This window comes from Callospermophilus lateralis, unplaced genomic scaffold, assembly GCF_048772815.1.
Source record: "Callospermophilus lateralis isolate mCalLat2 unplaced genomic scaffold, mCalLat2.hap1 Scaffold_45, whole genome shotgun sequence".
Taxonomy (NCBI): Eukaryota; Metazoa; Chordata; class Mammalia; order Rodentia; family Sciuridae; genus Callospermophilus; species Callospermophilus lateralis.
The window spans coordinates 2,302,106-2,319,895 of NW_027514398.1; positions in this window are offsets into that span (position 1 = coordinate 2,302,106).

Consider the following 17,790-nt stretch of genomic DNA (forward strand, 5'->3'; position numbering starts at 1 on the left):
AATCTGCCAATTTTTGGCAGTTTTGACAAGTATATCTTGTCTCTGCTTTACTTAGCATCAATCAGCTGGGGTGTATTAAAGGTAGGGGCTGGAGTCATCTGAAAACAATCATTCATGAGTCTGGCTGATGATGCTGGTTGAACCTGTAATTGAGCTGGTGACTGAAACAGTACTAAATGGCCTCTCCAGGGGCTGCAGCTATCTTACAAGATGGTGGGTTCTAAGGCTGAATGCCCTGAGAGACTCAGGCAGAAGCTCTATGACCTTATCTAAGCTGGCCTCAGAAGTTCCAGTGTCAGTTTTGCCACATTTTATTCATCAGAATTGGACCAGGTGCAAAAGTGAGGTTGCGGGTGGGGACCCCATAAGCTTCTTATGGGTTGTTTCAAGGTAGCAGAAGAGCACTAGGCACTGCAGATATTGCTTTGACCATGTATGAAAAATACAATGCGCCACATCTTCTTTAATGCCTCGGTTTATAAATAGAAAGATGACTTTATTTAAAGGCACTGGATTCTGTAGACAAGGAAATAGAGGTATTCATTAATGTGATCTGTACAACATTGCCTCTGACAAGTTTTGCTCATTCCAAGAAGTTTTCTTGTGTGTGTATGTGTGTGAGAATTTTACACAATATTTATCCATTGATGATTTGATGAATGAGGAGGCTTATATTTACCTCTTAGTAATAGAGGCATCTCATAGGAAAGTTAACCTTGGAATGTTAATGTCTGAAGCTCTGGCTTCTTCTTCACTGTATAAGTGATTGGGGGAGGGGGGAAGTACTATTGTTGCACTTTGTCTAATGAATTAGCACAGTTAAGAAAGACAGTTGGACTCTGGACTCAAGTAATTGACCTTTGCTAATAGTAGAGGTGAGGTTGGAACCACTGAGTAGGAAAGAAGGTGGCTTCAGGCAGGAGATAGAGGAAGGGAGCAGTTAAGAAGAGTAAGACTCAGAGCATTCACCTAATAAAGAATTAATTTTTCTTAGGTGTATGATTTTTAATTTTTCCTATGTTATAATTTGATCCCTTTTAATAACATCTCAATATGTCAATACTGATACATATGTATGTGTCTGTCTTGGTAGTTGTTGGTGCAAAATCAAGGAATGGAACAACATGGCACCCAATGATGTCAATTTCTAGATGGGGAACAGAAGGGGCCTACTGCTCAACTCCAGTACGACAGAAACAGCTTCCAGGTGAATGGCTAACAAAGGAAGTAGAATTCAGAGGCAGCATTTGCATTAAATATGCAATGTGTACAGCATAATAACTAATAGCTAATAAGCAATCACTAGTGGTAGCTATTATTATAGCCAATAGTTAAGACAGAACCCCTAATGTGTGATGTTTTGCTTTAATAAAATAGGGTTTTAAAGCTGAAGTTTTTAATATTTATTTAGTTTTTGGCAGACACAACATCTTTGTTTTATATGTGGTGCTGAGGATCAAACCCGGGCCACACGCATGCCAGGCGAGCACGCTACTGCTTGAGCCACAACCCCAGCCCTAAAGCTGAATTTGATAAGTGTCATTGCTATTTCTTATGACAGTGGTGGTTTAAATAAAGGTTTATAGTGAATACCGATGATAGTGATTCAGCCTGCAAGAAAACTATTTTTTGACAGATTTTCCTTTTGGTGCCTCTCAAATCACATCAAATAAATTTGTTTACCAAGCTTATTTGCAAAGTAGTTTCCACTAAATTGAACAAAACTTAGTAGTGACAATAATAGAACAATTTTAAAACAAACCTAAAAAATCCTAAAATCTTCAATTTAACTTTTTTCTCATTATTTCATGATTCTGTTGGGTAGGAAAATTCATGAATTTGATGAAAATTTTTGATTAAAACAATGATATTTTAACTTCTCCAATAATAATCACATATGGAAAATTATAAGTAAATTGAATCAACATGAATTATAATTTTTATAGTAGTGCATTCTGATGAGTGAGAAATTTTAATTAATGTATTTTCAATCATCTATTTTTCCCTCAAACTTTCTGTGTCCATTTAACAAAATTTTGCCAATCTCAAGATCATGAAGATATTATCTGTTTTTTCTCTAAGATTTTTCATGTCTTATAACATTAACTAGTATTAATCACAGTGGAGATTTAATAAATGATAATTGACAATGATGGGTATTATGAATATCTATATTCTCCACAGATATGAAAATAAAAGGAGAAAAATATTTTATGAGTCTAATCTATTTTTCCTCCTCAGGTAGAAATATAGGGACATAGAAAGTAGTAAAAAATATTTCCTTACAATTGAATTTCAAATTTTTCTTGTTTTAGCTAAGTGTTACTGAAGCAGATTTTACTTGATGGTGTGTCATCAAGTAAATAACTTTGTGAAGCAATCTGCAGATTTGGTTGTGAGAGAATGTGTTTTTATTGGTCTTGGTTATATTCCTCAACATTCTGCATCGACTTATGTGAAAATGCTTGTTTTATGGATCAAAAATTCCTGACCTACTGTTAGTGGAACACATACTTTCTTCTTAGTTTTGCCATTCCAGATGGGCTTTCAGCCTTACCTCAATCCTTTTTCGTAAGGGCAAGTGATGTACTTGACAAGGAAAAATGTTTAATCAATAAACTTTATGATTTATGAAGTTTAGGGCTTGTCTCAGTGCTTGGAGTTCTTGAGTTGTTTTATATTTAAAGTTCTTCACATCTACTCTATTAAATTGTGACAGATATTTTTTCCATAGCTACTTGATCTATAAAAGAGTTCTCACTTTGGGCTTTAACTTAAAAGTTCTGAGTTCATTTTGAAATCATCAAAATGGTCTTGGTTGTCTTGACTCTCCACGACCTCTCATGCTAATGATAGGTAAAATTATGAAAATAGAATATATATATGGAATAGATTTCCTAGTATATGGGAGAAAAGATGTATTAGTGACAAGATGACCTTTTAGTAGTTTGTAATTAGTCCTCTGATCTCACCAGCTTTTCTTAACCCCAAATATATGTATGATATGATTTTGTTTTTGATGAATGTGATATTTTAGAATTCTTATAAAGTATATATTAATTTCATCATTTGGTAGCATTTCTCCTGGTATGCTTTCTCATAAGATATAAAAAGTTATATAGAAGGACAGCTATTGCAGTTGTGTGGATTTGTTGTTGATTGAAGAATGGCATGAAAGATCCTGATTACTTAATTTGTGAACACCTTAGGAGATGCCTTTCTTTCATCAGGACAAAGTACCTGAGAAAATCAACTTAAATAAACAGAGGATTTATTTCCACTTATTGTTGTGGTAGTTTTACTCCATGGTCACTTGACCTCATTATTTTGGTCCTATAACAAAACCAAATATCATGATGGAAAATTTGGTAGAGCAAAGGTGTTCATATCATGGTGGCCAGGAAGCAAAAGAGAGAAAGAAGGGGCTGGAGTCCCAACATTCGCTTCAAGAGCATGACCCCGGTGAGGTGATGTAACTTCCTTTCAGTAAACCCCACTTCCAAATGTTTTCATCATTTCCTAATAGTGCCATTCTAGGGACTAAGCCATCAACACATGAGCCTTTGGAGGACAGTACAGATCTAAACTTCAGCAATGTTTTTTGTAGCACTCTTGACCATCTTATCATCAATAATTGTAGCCTCTCTCAATATACTGATTTCAAGTATCCCTTTCTCTGAACCATGCCCTACTGTGTCATTTAATATATTTTTCACCCCCAATCAATATTTCTTTGATGTTATCTGAGATTGCAAGTCCACTGAACCCATCACTTTTTCTTTATGCATCTGCTCATCATGCATGCCCATATGTCCTACTGTTACAATTTGTATTCTGTAATCCATAATGAGGATTATTCTCTACCACTATTGGATAATTCTATTGCTGCTGTGTTCTGAATGTGTATTCCTACAAACTTGATTCTCAATGTAATACTACCTAGTTGGATAGGTTGGGAGGGCTCTGCTGTCATGAATAGGATTAGTGTTCTTATTAAAAAGCCCCAGGGAACTTGTTCACCCTTTCCTTTTGACATGTAAGTACACATAGACGGCACTGTCTATAAGACATGGCCTTCAACATATACTGAGTCTTTTGGTACTTAGACTTCAGAGCCCCCAGAACTGTGAGCAATAAATCTCCATTAGTTATACATTACGCAGTCTTATAATATTTTGTTTCAGCAGCCTGAACATACTACAATAATAGCATATAAACATCATGGGAACAAAGAAAAAAAATAACATAATCCAAGTAGTTTAAAAAGAGGTTAAGAAGTAGTTTTGTATGTAGGTATCTGAGGGAAGACTGTCTAGGCAGAATGCACGGAAAGTTCTGACTTAAGTAGACTTGACTTTTCAGGTGTGCAACTTTGCTTTTAAAAAGTTCCTGTGCACAAGACCCTTGTCATTTTCAAATTCATAATACATTGGAACAAGGGGCCTTACATTTTTATTTTGCACTAGGGCACCCATCACACATTGCCTTAAGGAACTGCACATGAATAGCAATGTGGTACCCATGGTCACAGGGGAGTGAACAAGAAGTAAGAGTAGTACCTATCAGGGATGTCGTGGGGGCAATGTACTTTCTATATCTTGAATGACATGAATAATGTTTAAATAGAATCTCTCTAACTGCAGTGTTGAAAATAGAAAGAAAAGATCAAAGGTGGAAATAAGGGTGATTGGTTTTAGGAGAACTATTGAAGTAAAATCTCAGCAGTACTTGATGGTGGGGGGTAACATCTGGTCTTAAATTTAAAATTCCATTGTGTCATCCTGTTTTAAATTAAAGACTTGCAACATTGAATGCCTTTAGATGACAGTTAAAGGACAAAAGGGAGAAAGCCTTCTTAGAAAGGAATATTTGTTGGGGGATGCAGGACTTACAAGAGGATTGTCTCATGTCAATTTTTGTCTGGGGTCTAAAAGTCTCACGGATATTTATGAAAATGTTTAATAGACTATATGAAGTTATTATGATCATTATATAGTTGGGGGGAATGAGCTTATCTGTAAAGGCTCTTTCTAATGCTTATTTTCTTTAATTTATACATTGTCTTTTGACATTTAATACTATCTTAAATCTGATTTCATCTTACCTTGATCCCAGACAGACTGGGTTTATTTCTAAATTCACAATTAATTTTGAGGGTGGTGGAGTTGTCATAGGCTTTACATTTTAATATAATTTTATATATTTCATCCATTAGAATCAAATGAGATAACGTATATGAAAATGTTTTGGAAAGCCCAAATCGCTCTATAAACACAAAGGATTAAGTATTATATTAGGAAGGTTGTAGTTTAAATCTGTTTGAAATAATTTGTTTGAAAGCTCACATTTCCCAACAATTTGTGAGAACTATATACTCCTTTACTATAGCTAAAACATAGAACTTGCTTTCATTTTATAAAATTAAATTTTTGGAGAAGGATTAACTAGCAGTTTTCTACATAGTGTAAAGATTGTTCTTCTGATATTGGCACTTGTGGGCTGTTTAGAATTTTCCTGCCAAATGTGCAGTTTCTTGGATTTTTTTAAGTGTATGGGAGAGAATTACTTTTCTGTGCTCCTGCTTGTTTCCAACTTGAGATTTCAATTTACAAGCATGAATATAAGTCCCACCCCCACCCCCACTCCTGCCTAAAATGTTAACTTTAAGTACTTACTCACTGGATCAAGTTGTTGGCAATTACAATGTTGGCAAGAAAATTCTCTGGGTACTTATGAGCCAGACAGTGATGTAATTGTAAATATACTTCTTTAGGAAGATGGTGATCTTTGAAAAGGTTAAGTCTTCCAAAACTGCTCTTGAGCCCACCCTCAAAAATCAAGTATCAACCTCACTTGCTGTCCTCCCTGTGTTCTCTGACCAGGTCACATCTTCTCAATGAGCTCCACTCTTCCTCCAGGGAATCCATCGTGATTGGATTGATGTAGTTTTTGCTTATTTGCTGTCTCCCTCATAGGTTCCTGACTTAGTTGGAATTGGATCAATGCCTGTTTGTTCTTTCATTTCTATCTCATTACTTGGCAACAAAGAGCAAACTCCAAATGTGTTTCTTAAACAATTAACACTAGGGTGTCTGCTTCAGGAGGGACTATTGTACTCATTTTTTATTATGATAATCTGTGGAAGATATCAATACCTATGGAATAAATAGCAATAAGCCTGAAAATTTTACCTTTTTAGAAATAAAATATATTTAGAATTATCAACTTTACTGATTTAGTTAATCAGGACACATTAGCTGCTCTAAAATCTTGCCTTCCAAGTGATACCACATATTCTGTGAGATCAGTGAGAGCCAAAACTGCAGAAAGGTACTCAGAGAAAGCAGTGGACTGAGGTTCCACTATGTTGGGACACACCACCTTGAATGAAGCATGCTTCTCTCCCTGTCTGTCTGTCTGTCTGTCTTCCTCGTGTCCATGTCTCCATGTTGTAAAGCATGCCACAACAACTGGGAAAAGAGAGGGCACTAGGAATTCCCACCATTCTCTAAAACTTTGGACCACAAAATAGCAAGTGCCATTTGGCCAATACTTTTCATATAGCCTTTTCTTAAAAGTCTTGTGTGCAAAGGAAAGAGAAGTAAAGCAGATAAAGTGAGAACTAAAAAAAAATAATAATAATTCCTTGGAAGTAAAATGTTTATGCTATAGCATTTATTTCAGATGTTTGAATGTTTGAATAAGTAATTGTGTTTGTGATATACAGAAGTAAGGAGGAAGCTCGTTTTTCTATGGTGGTAGACCTTGAACACAGAATATCATGTAAAAGTCCAGGTGCCTTAAGTTTATTTTATTAATGGAGGTCCCACTGCCATCTGACAGTAAAATTGCTAAATTATTTCAGATCTATCTTTCCTTCTCTCCCTTTCTCCTTCCTTTTTCCTCTCTCTCGCATATATACAATAAATTAGACAGTTAGAATTTATAAACATACATGCAGCATAGATTATGTTACATTTTAGATATTAAGTATCCCCCCAAAGCTCATGTGTGAGACAATTCAAGAAAGTATACAGGTGAAAGGACTGGGTTATGAGAGACTTAATCTAATCAGTACTTTAGTCCCTGGTAGGGATTAACTTGGTGGTTAACTGTAGGGGGGTAGAATATGGCTACAGGAGGTGGGTCCTTGTGAGTATATATTTTGTCTCTGGAGAGTTGAGTGCTCTCTGTTCTCTCTCTCTCTCTCTCTCTCTCTCTCTCTCTCTCTCTCTCTCTCTCTCTCTCTCTCTCTCATGTCCATGTGCTGAGCAGCTTTCCTCAAGCACACTCTTCCTCTATGATGTTCTTCCACACCTTGGGCACAGAGCAATGTCGCTGGCCATCTGTGGACTGAGACCTCTCAAACCATGAGCCCCAACATTACCTTTTGCTCCTCTAAAATTGTTAGTGTCAAGTCTTATGGTCACAGCAGCATTAAATAAATAAATAAATAACCTGACTTAAAGAGATTATTTAGGATTTTGTACTTTTAATAGATTGTACAAGTTAAAAATTTGACAAATGTGTACAAAATCTCAACTAAAAATAGTTAATACCATTACTCTGTTCTTGAAAAATATTCAAAGTAGCTCACGGTCATGGCCACAATGGAGGTTGTGACTGGGCTTGTGGGAATGAGGGAACAGTTGCAATCAAAGTCCCACCCTCTGGGAACTTAAGTAACTATTCATAAACGTGGGAAGAACACAGATCTTTATAAAGTGCCTTGCACTGAGTCTACATAATCAGTTTTGACATTTTAACTAATTTAAGGGCTTACTAACTACTCATTTTTCAATTTAGACAAATAAGTGCAATCTGTATATGGGGTAAAAATGGGAGTTCATATCCCACTTGAATCAAAGTGTGAAATATGATATATCAAGAACTATGTAATGTTTTGAACAACCTACAATAAAAATTAATTTAAAAAAAACAAAACAAATAAGTGACTAATAACAAGTGTGTTTAGCCAAAGTAGTTAGTAAAACTAAGCAAGTAGTTAAATTGATAAAACGTATAGTTGTAGCCTCAAATCATATCCAAAAGATTCCGACAGAACTAAATGTGACCAAAAGTTGTTTTGGTTTGGATCCCTGATCCCATTTTCAGAGTAATTGTTAGAAATCTATACACCCTGGATTGACTTCAGGGATGGCTTACTGAATCAGACAGACAGACTCGGCCACAACTGCTTCCTCCAGAGTTCCACACACAGAATAGGCACAGATACCATATTAAATCCTTTTTATATAAAACCAAAAGTTGAAACCAAATATAAACATGTGTAGCCTTTATGTGAACAAATACATTTGTGTTATAGAAATACAGATCTGAAGAAACTTAGCTTAGTTCCCTGTATCATACTTATTCAACTCCTACCATCTTCTATGGAGGAGAGTATTTATAAATTATAGCATGTAATTCTAAGTCAGCCTTGGCATTCTTTTTTTTAAAGTGATTCTTTTTAGTTATCCATGAGAGTAAAATACACTTTGATAAAACGTATACATCATATTCTAATTAGGACCCCATTCTTGGGGGTAGGCATGATGGTGAGAATCACTTAGCTATTTTCATAGGTGTACGTAGAAAGTTATGTTAGATTGATTCAACGGTCTTTCCTATTCCTAACCCCTACTTCCTTTTGTTTCCATTTGTCTAATCTACTGAAATTCTCTTCTTCTCCTTTCCCCTCCTTCATTGTTCAGTTTCCACATATTAGTGAAAACATTCAATCTTTGGAGTTTTTTTGGGGGGGTGGTTAGCTTATTTCACTTAGCATGATATTCTCCAGCTCCATCACTTACTGGTAAATGTCATAAAATCATCCTTCTTTGTGGCTGAATAATATTCCATTGTGTATATATACCACAATTTATTTATCCATTCATCTGTTGATAGGCATCTAGGTTGGTACCAAGTGTAGCTATTATAAATTAAACTGCTATAAACATTGATGTGGCTATGTTACTGTATGTGCTGATTTTAAATCCTTTGGATATATGGTGAAGAGTGTGATAACTAGGTCAAATGGTGGTTCCATTTCTAATTTTTTGAGGAATCTTCGTATGTTTTCCAGAGGGGTTGCACCAATTTGCAGTACCACCAACAATGTATGAGCATTCCCTTTTTCCTACATTCTTGCCAACATTTGTTGTAACTTTCATTTTTGATAATTGGAGCCTTGGCAATCTTTAAAGATAATTATTTCACTTGTTATTAGAAATGGAAAATATGTTTATATTATGGATTGTAACTATATATCTTTTGTATTGATCAATGTCAATAGGTATTATAGTTCATATCATATTTTTTCTTTTGTATTTCTGTATGCAGAGACCTCTGTAAACTGCAAATGAAACTTGTTTTGGTCAAACACTAATTATCGCTGGAGTATAATTCAACCATTTGGCAAGTTCTTATTGATTACTTACTACTGCCACTGTTCTAGAATGATGGTTTGAATTGATTAAATAAACAAGACCCCTACCCTCATGGAGTGAAAGACACATATGAATACTGATAAGTGAGGGCCAGGTGCAATGGCACATACTTGTAATTCCAGCAACTTGGAAGGTTGAGGCAGGGGGACAGCAAATTTGAAGTCAGACTCAGCAACTTTGCAAGACGCTAAATAATGTGGTGAGACCCTGTTTCAAAATTAAAATGCCTAAAGGTCTGGAAAATGTAGCTTAGTAGTGAAATGCCCCTGGGCTCAATTCCCAGTGATCATCTCCCCAAAATTATAAGTAATTTATAGTGTGCTAGAAAATAAGTATCACACATGTGTTGAAGATGTGGGTGGAGAGGTCAGAACTCACTGACAGCAAAGATATGAAGATGATTTGGGAGAAGACTAGTAATAATTTTGGGGAGAGCATTCCAAATAAAGGGAAGAAGTGGAGTAGAAATGTGCATCTGGTGTGTTCACAGAAAACCCAGGAGCCCAGTGTGGCTTGAGCTGAGAGAGAGAAGAATGGCAGGAGCTGAGGCCTGAGGCATAACAGGGATGTAGGACTCAGAAAATGGAGTGCCTTGGCAGATCTTGAGTAGGGGAGAGACATGCTCTGCAGGGTGATGCAAAAGATCTCTCCAGCTGCAAGGTTCAAATAAACTGCAGGGACACAAGGGCTGAGGCAAGGAGGTCCCTTGGTGATTAAGAACAGGATAATGGCAACAATGATGACGAGAAGTGGTGATGTTCTAGAAATACTTTCAAATTGAGTCAACAGGATTTGCTGACATACTGACTGTGATGAGGGAGAGAAATACAGAGAGAGAAGCAAATAAATAAATAAATAGAAACCTAGAGGGATGTACAGCAATTTGTTGGGTTTGGACCTGAGAAAGACGCAGTTATTATCAACTGAGACAGGAAAACTGTGGTCAAACAGGTTTGGGGGAGAATCAAGAATAGGAGTTCAGTTTGGGACATGTAGAGTTCGAAATGACTGTTACACATTTATGATGACACATTGGGTAGTTAATTGGATATGAAGCTGAAGTATTGGAGATACACATATTCAAATAAAATAAGAAAGGCACTAAAAACAGTTATAGAGGCATTTATGCAATTCTAATTCAAATAGGAAAGCATCTACACTTTGTCTTATATACTGAATCTTATAGTTGTGCATATATAAAGTGTGTGTGTGTGTGTGTGTGTGTGTGTGCACATATAATAAACTCCCACACTACTTTTTATGGATTTGCTGGTGGGAAAACAGCACCACCTTGTGGTTAGCAATAAACAAATTTTCTTTTTAGAAAAATGTGAAAATGGTGTATATGGTATATTTTCCTGCGTTCTGAAACTTTTTTAAACACCTTTTTAAAAAACAAATCTATGTATTTTTAAACTGATTAATAGTAATTGTATGTATTTATGGGATACAATGTGGTATTCTAATCTAAATGTGTACATTTTAGAAATATTAAATCAAGCTCATCAGCATGTTCACCACTTCTTCAACTTATTTTTATGATTTTAATAATCTGTATGATTTCTTTGATATGTGGAATATTAAAAAATGATATAGAAATCTAGAGAGTGGGAAGTAATTACCAGAAGGGAGAATAGCAATTTTGATTTTGGAAATAACCTATTGATACTATGAAAGCTCAGAAAAATCTCTGTATTAATTTGTGTAAGGTTTTGTCTAACCGGTGCCAAAATAAGTGACAAAACCTGTCAATTAGGTAACTGAAGAATTCAAATTAATGTCAATTCAAGAAACTTTCTCATAACATCTTCTAAGGACTCTGAGTAATAATGTAAATTATAATGTAAATAATTCATAACTTTAAGAATAGGAGTTAAGGTCATTACATATGTGTATATATAACTTATTAAATAACATAAATTCTACCACCTTCAAGATCTTTCTTGAAGCCATTAATTAATTTATTTATTCTTTCAATACTAAAAATATAATTTTCTGAATATGCATAATTCTGTCAGGCATACAGGGAATCCCCAAAATATTACTACATAAATGTCTCTGTCTCCTAAGGAAACATACTACCTGGTTGAACTTACTACCTGTTAAAATAAGGATCTGCCAGGCCCAGTGGCCCTCACCTGTAATCCTAGTAGCTTGGGAGGCTGAGGCAGAAGGATCACAAGTTCAAGGCCAGCCTCAGCAACAGTGAGGCCCTAAGCAATTTAGCAAGACCCTTCCTCTAAATAAAACATAAAAAGGACTGAAGATATGGCTCATGGTTAAGTGTCCCTGGGTTCAATCCCTAGTACTGAAAGCAAAACAAAACAAACAAAAAATAAAATAAAACATGGACCATCAAAACTGTAAAAGGTAACAATAATATAATAAATATACATAGCTATTTATGACTCAAATTACTTGTTTAGAATCTTGCTTCTCAAACACATTTTATCAAAGATACAAAAGTGATTGTATAAGAAAGTTTACTTTGGTTTTAAGAATTACTATACGAAATGAACTATTTAAAATTTTATATTTGAAGTCAAATTTCAAAGTAATTCCCATCTTTTCATGAAACTTTTGTTATTCTACAAACAAGTAAAAAATATGTATATTTAGTTCATTATGTATATTTAATATACATTAACATGGATATGTGCTAAAATTTAAACAAAAATTCAATAAATAAATATAAGCTACCAGGCATCATAAAACTCATCTTGCCTTTTTTTTTAATGCAAAAAGGAAATTCAGGTAGGATGAGCCACAAATGAATTATTTGCTGAAATTTCACTCATGTACAATGGAAATTGAAAGGGCCAGTCTCCAAATACATCATTTTATAATGTTTTATTTTGAACTATGCAAATGTTTTCAATATTCAAAAAATAAATTTAAAAGGATAAACAAAGACATCTTAAAATTAAAAGCAAATAAACATACCATTGTATCAAACTGGTAACATAATCATTCAAAATAAAATAGGTAGACTTTGCATACAATATTTTGACTATGGTTTTAGTGGAGTGTCATTCTAAGGACATACTTGTGTAAACACACAAATCACACACACAAATTAAAAGAAATATCGAAACTTTTTTGTTTTTGCTTTTGGTAGTTGCCCTGGTATGGTAATTCTAAAGAAATTTCTTGTGAATTGTAGGAGAGAGTAAATGAATAAATATACAGATGCTGGTGAGAACCAATATTTTCACTGTGGGAAAGGAGATACAAATTTAGAATGGAGAGATTTGGTAAAGAAGTCTGTGATGATGGATTTTCATTGGAAGTATAAATAGGAGCTCTCAAACACACATACATATACTTCTAGTTCCAATTTAAGAGCTTTAGTGTACACACACACACACACACACACACACACACACACACCTATATGTATGTATTTTCCTCTTGCTTTTTTCATAGAGATATGAAAGCATAAGAGCAATGATAGATGAATAGCGATGAGCACCTTTAGTTCCCAGATCTTGATTTCTAATAATTCTGACCATTTCAAGAGTCTAGGACAGCTTGCTGAAATTAATGATATCACCTTGGGCAGAAAAAGAATGAAACATCTTTTTGTGTTAGAAACCAAAGAATAATTTTTTTTAAAGACTAATAGGGTCATAAGAAAAGTATGGAAGAGCCAAACTGGTCCTCCTTCATTCTCCAAGTTTGGGAGAGTTTGAAAATCCATAGAATAATAAAAGTAATGGACAACACAGTAATGTAATCTAATAAATTAGATGGAATGACAGAAATGATTAAATTAGAAAAATCACCATTTGATAATCACTAATGTAATAACTATTCAAGCAAAGAGCATCAATGCATGCTAAAATCATTGAATTAAAAGTTGTTAGGAAACATGAAGGTCAATTGAGTCACAAATATCACCACAGATAGCACAGGAAGTATAAAAAGGGAAAATTTAACTACAGTGGAGAAATCCAGTCAACATTACCTTTAACAAATGACTAAGATCCAATTCCCCAGAGAAGATACAATCAGAAAAACACATTATCACCTATTAAAACTGTATGGTGGATGTAAACAGTTCATCTGACTATAGTCATGAAACTACAGCTAGACAAACCTATAAGGCATTCTATATTACAGGTGGTCCAGACTCTGTAAACATGTCATAAAATATATCATAAAATATGATATTCTTGATTAAAGAGACAAGACAACTAGATGTTTTATTTAATTTTTATTTTATCCTTGATCAGAAGAAAAATAGAATAAAATAAAACATTGTTGAGATTCTTGGGGAAACTTCTTATGAAAGACATTATTGCATCAATGTTAAATTTATTAGGTGTGATAATGTCATTGTTGCTTTGTAAAAGAATGTCCTGTTCTCATGAGACATTGAGTAAAGTATTATGATACTTAGATAATTAGGGATGAACTTTCATTGTGTTTCCAACTTACTCTCAAATTTTTCTGGTGAAAAAGATAAATCTGTACCCATCTATCCTTAAGTCTATTCCTCTGTATACATCTCTGTGTGAAATTCTATGTCTGTATCTATACTTACATCATATATATGTGTGTATATATATATATATATATATATATATACACACACACACACGAAATTATTAAGAATTGGTGAAGCTAGATAAAGGCATATAGGATTTCTTTGACTTGTTTATAAGTTAGAAATTTTTCAATCAAAGGAAATTTGATTAAAAGTGCCTTGTTATTACATATTTTTTTCTGAACTGCCTTATATTTTTAATAAAACAGGATATAGACAATATGCTAATTGAAACCAATATTCAAAATATGTCCTGTTATTTACCCAAGAACACAAGGTGTCATGAGGACAAGGTGTGATCCAGGCTTCCCTTGCCACAATTTTATATTTCTTTTCATGGCACACCTAATCACAATCTTTGAACTGGTCTGTGTAATTCTAATTCTGTTCTTTAATCTCCTGATCACAGCTCTCTTTTGATGTTTTGTTATGACTTTAACTGAATATTTTACTTTGACTATCAATTTTTAAAGCACTCTTATTCTATAAAATAATAGGTTTAGACTAGATAAATGTTCATGCTGCAACTAATCCTAAGACTCTGAGCTCTTATACATGTTATATATTCTTCATATCAAAGACAGAAAAATAAGCTCTGATATTGTGTGTATTATGGTCTTCAGTCCTGGAAGACCATAAAATGCTTTCAAAATTAATAATAGTATATAAAAATTCAGTAAGTTTTATTAATATGATATATGTGCTGTAGTATTTTGACTATTTAAATAATTTTATTTGTATAGATTCTGTTTTTCAATTTAGTCATATCTCTGTTTCAGAGATTTCAGCTTTGGCACTGCATTTTAAATTGGAATTTCAGAAATATGAATGTAAATGTAACTCTGTTGGCATTATAGATAGATTTTAAAACTCTTTTATTTAAATAATATAATAATCCTAAATTGTTTTCAATTCCTCTGTGAATTGACTTCTCTCTTCTTTCATGAGTCTTTAGCCTCTGTCTTCACCTTGCAATGAAAGTCTCATTCACTAGTGGAGGGAATTCTGGAAGCTTTTACTTTGTTTCTCTTGTAGATGGCCACTTCCTTTGCATTAATTAAATTCAGCAAACCTGCTTTCCATTCCACCTTGCCTTAACAGAGAAAGCATTGAGCAATGGGGTGGGAGAGGAAAGGCAGATCCAAACAAGGAAAAGTACTAACAAATGCAAGAAAGAATGCACACAATGTTTTGGTGAAATAAACTAAAAATCACTTTAAACTGGGTGGGGAAATTTTGTGGACTCTGAACAGGCACTCTGATTTATGGGAGTATGTTAACTAAGATTCCAATGCAAAGTATTTCAGTGTATAAAAATCTAGTCAAATTTAAATCAATGAAGCAAATATTCAGAAAATAAGAAAATTGTTAGTTTCCACTAGAAAGTGTATAAACTTATACATATGATTAGCTTATATATGAGATAGAATGAACACTATGTGAGAGATCTATATCTCTATTTTATATTTATTGTGAACATACATAACAAAATGGTCGTTATTATATTGGTCTGACAAATATAAATATAATGAAAACTGATGTATTTAACACAAACAAGTTAAATTGACTTTTTTTTAGTATCAACTATGTATCAAGTATGATGCTAGACACATTTATATAATAGAAATGATCCCATTAGTGTAGCCACGTGGCAGAAACTTCCAGATAGTTATGCATGTGGTGATCTCACCTGCCACCGCCCCACAGATTCTGAGTTTCCCAGCCCTCACCCAGAGTTCTCCCTCAAAGATTTAGAAAATAACTGTCTGAGAAAGGAAGCCATTGCCCTCACAAGGAAGCAAGAAAGGAATTGAGACATGCTGATTATTGTGCCTCCTCTTCCAGCAGAGGTCTGTTATTTTCAGAGGTTTTGTGGGAATCCATAATTATGTGTGTTTTAATCATATGTTTAGATAGAAGTACATTTCAGACTTGATGGCAGCTTTTACCCTTAGAATTCTCGGATGCCATCTTCCATCTTCATTCAGATGTGGATCATGAGAAGTTAAATACTATTCTTCTAATAATGCTTCTGTCACTTTAAACTACTTACTTTTTTTCTTTTTTGAAGTCCAATTAATTTTTTTAAAAGATTCACCAATGAATAGCAAGCTAAACAGCATGCAGAAAAAGAAAGAAAACTTGACATGGAAGAACCTTTTGGAAAAATTATCTAAATAGATTTTTGACAAATCTAATAGCACAATTATTGTCGTGAGTACTGTGACCCAGCAAGAAAGTTGAATATCAGCATGCAAATGGATTTGGCCACAAATTCATTTCTGGAAAGGAGAGCAAAGTCTCACCTTTTATTTATTTTTCATTTACACAAATGATTTTCATGCTATTGTAAAATGCATATTACCTTTAGATGGTGATACTCTTTTGTTTCTCTGACCCTTGTTATAGCATCCAGGTCTAATATATTAGATAAAATTTGTCAGATAAGTGTCTTCAAAGGGCTTCAAAGCAAATATCCCCAAAAGATCTTAATTCAAAATGCTATCACTATAACTTGCTATTTGTGTTTATTCAGTTTCTAAGAACCTAATCCAAAATAGCAGTTTGGGTACTAATAACATGTTCAGTGTTATACAGTCAAAAATAATCTGAACATGCTTGATTGGAGCAAGATAAATCTAAAAACAGTATTTAAAATAGAGCTCATTTGTCTTTTCTATTTCCTTTAAACATCCTATCTCTGTACCACTTTCTGACACGGCTATTTAATTTTCTTTTCTGAGAAGGGCAAATGTTTTAAATTATAAGCATTTATATTCTCTATCTTCTTTGCTCTGTGAAGAGGGTGGGTTCTAATAGAAGAGCTTTTTTGTTGGATGGAGAATCAAATAATAGAGTCCTGGGGAAAGGCTAGATGGTTTTGTGCCAACATGTGGATCTTGGAGAGGTGGAAATTCCAGTGGGGGGAGAGGTGAGGTCTAAATTCTGCCTCAACCAGTAATGTGTGGCAAGAGAGGGCAGATCCAAGTGCATAAACAGCATGAAACTTCTGAGGAGGAAGCAGTAACTTAAAAGTAGTTTTTGACACATATCATGTGATTTAATTCCACTTTTGTATCCATTGTAAGAATTCACCAGTAAAGACTTACATTATTTTTTAAAGCATATGGAGCCAAGATGTGTACAACTTTTAGTTGAGTTGTGGGGCTGAGAATATCAGTATATTTTTTTACTTTCAAAGCTTTCCATAATTCACCTACAATCCTAACTTTTTCCTGCTCCATCCCCTGCATATTTTTATGCCTTTCCCATCCCAACTTACCTCTGCATCTCTCTGGAACTTGCCACTTTTACCTCAAGTATACAGGGAAATGATTTATAGAAAATCGCTATGCAAATGTTCAGTTCTTCATGTCTTCTACATACTTATGAGTTTCTCAAGTGAGGGATTTCATCACACGCAGCCTTTCCTTACTCTGTGTTTATAATAACTCTATATGGTCTAAGTACCAAACTACGTTGTTGATCTTTTTATAGATTTGACACTACCCACTTGCTCATACTCTTGAAATTCTTGTGATATTTGGCACTTTGTGGTAATATTACAGTAAAGAATTTCTCCCCTTTTTGTTTATTTAACACAGTCAGACTCTCTGTTAAGCCCTCTTCATGTATAACAGCCCTAAGATATAGCGACCTTATTATAGTGATTTTATATATAAGAAAATGATGACACACAAGTTAACTAAATCTAAGATTGAATGATGCTTAAGATGACTTGATATTTAATGCATACATTCTGCTTCTAGAACCTACTCAGATACTCCACAA